Here is a 2500-nt window from a genome sequence, read left to right as displayed (position 1 = left end):
CTGATCCATTGATGGTTCCTCCATGTGCTAAAGATGGGTGGGCTTCTACCCTTTCTAATGATGAATCATTGATAACACATCCTAGAGTTGAAGAGACTCACAATCTCTCACCTGCTAGAAATACTCTTCTGGATGCTCATCCTGGTAATATTGCTATAGATGGAAATACTACAAGAATTCCTTCATTGGAAGTGGCTGCAAGAAGTGGGGTCAGAACCCGTAATCAAAAGAACCGTGGTCGTAGTGGAAGGGTTCCCCCTTCCCCTGCACTCCCATGATAATTTATAGTTGGAACATCAGGGGACTCAACAATCCCCTGAAGCAGCATGAGGTAGTTGGCCTCATGAAGAAGTACAAAATGGATATTTGTGGTTTGCTTGAAACTAAACTTCCTCCCTCTAAGGTGGTTGCTTTGCATAAATTACGGCTTCAACATTGGAAATACATTTCCAATGCAGATGTTGCATCTACTGCTCGTATTTTAGTATTTTGGAATCCTACAACGGTTTCTGTTGATCTGATTGCTTCTTCTACTCAAACTATACATCTCTCTATCAACAGCTTAATTTCTCACTATAGCTTCCAGGTCACTTTTGTCTATGGGTTCCACTCGGTTTCTGCTCGAAAGCCCCTATGGGAAGACTTGAGACGCTGGAACTCCTCTTGCTCCTGGATGGTTATGGGGGACTTCAACTCTATGCTCTCCCCTTCGGACAAACATAATGGGGAGCCTGTCTCCTCTTATGAAACTTCAGGCTTTCGAGAATGCTGCCATGATCTTGGTCTCCAAGATGTTAACTACTCAGGTTGTCACTATAGTTGGACCAATGGCACCGTGTGGAGCAAACTTGATAGGGTCATGATTAATCCATTATGGTCCTCTATTCATCGGCAAACTCATGTCCACTTCGACACCCCTGGGGCTTTTACAGATCACTCCCCAGCCAAAGTTTGTTTAAGCCAACATATACAGGGCAGGAGGAGTTTCAAATTTTTCAATATGTGGGCTTCACATGATAAATTTCTGGACGTGGTCTCTACTAACTGGCACTCTGCTGTTTATGGCACTCCAATGTATGTTCTTTGTCGCAGGTTAAAACTTTTGAAAAGGCATTTGAAAGCACTCAATTCTCTTCATTTCAGCCATATCTCTGAACGAGTATCTCGTCTTGAAACTGAGCTGGCCAACCATCAATTGGACTTGCAGCATGACATGGACAATCAATCCTTATTGGAGCAAGAAATGCTTCTCCGCTCCAAACTTTCCTCCCTGAAATTTGCAGAAAAGCAATTCTTCAGTCAAAAGATTAAGTGCAACTTTCTTAAGGAAAGTGATACAGGCTCAAAGTTTTTCCATGCCTTTCTGAATCATAATCACCGGAAGAATTTTATTCCTGCCATTATGACTTCTCAGGGCCACCTTACATCTTCTTTAAAGGAAGTGGGCTCGGTCTTTGTGAATTACTTCCAACAACAGCTGGGTATTCCAACTCCTGTTCTTCCTATTGATAGTGCAGTGGTTCAAAGCGGTCCATGTCTCTCCTCTAGCTCCCAAGATCTTCTACTTGCTCCGGTTAGCTGTGAGGAAATTCGAAAAGCGGTCTTCAGCATTGGGGATGATAAAGCACCAGGCCTTGATGGCTATTCCTCACTTTTCTTCAAGCAAGCATGGCATATTATTAGGGAGGATTTCTGTTCAGCTGTCCAGGATTTTTTCCATTCTGGAAAGCTCCTCAAGCAACTTAATCATTCCATTATTGCTTTGGTTCCTAAATCAAGCAATGTAACTTCTCCGTCTGATTTCAGGCCAATATCTTGCTGTAATGTGATATATAAGGTGATTGCAAAGATCCTCGCTACCAGGCTTGCTCTTGCACTAATGGATATCATCAGCCCCTATCAAAATGCTTTCTTGGGTGGGAGGTTCATGAGTGATAACATTAATCTTGTTCAGGAACTTCTCAGGCAGTATGGTAGAAAACGTTCTTCACCTCGTAGCCTTTTGAAAGTTGACTTTAGGAAGGCCTTTGATTCTGTCCAGTGGAATTTCCTGGAAAACCTCCTCCGTCATCTTGGGTTCCCAGTTCCATTTGTATCTCTTATCATGCAATGTGTCTCCACTGCCTCATATTCTGTTGCAGTTAATGGTGATCTTCATGGGTTTTTCCAGGGTCAAAGTGGAGTCAGACAAGGTGACCCTCTCTCTCCCTATCTTTTTCTATGCTGCATGGAGTATTTCTCTCGGATGCTGAAGTTAGTTTCCCAGCAGGAGGGCTTTCGGTTCCATCCTAAATGTGGAACACAAAATATTACTCATTTGGCTTTTGCAGATGATATCCTTCTACTATCTCGAGGTGATCTATCTTCAATCCGATGTCTTCTTCATCAACTCACTGTTTTTGGACAAATCTCTGGGCTGGTGATCAATCCACAAAAATCGTCCATTTATTTTGGGGGAGTTAGTAATGCTCAAAGATTAATCCTTCTCTCGGAAACAGGA

This window comes from Populus euphratica, unplaced genomic scaffold (genome assembly GCF_000495115.2).
Source record: "Populus euphratica unplaced genomic scaffold, PopEup_1.0 scaffold613.1, whole genome shotgun sequence".
Classification (NCBI taxonomy): Eukaryota; Viridiplantae; Streptophyta; class Magnoliopsida; order Malpighiales; family Salicaceae; genus Populus; species Populus euphratica.
This window is presented reverse-complemented; position numbering follows the sequence as displayed.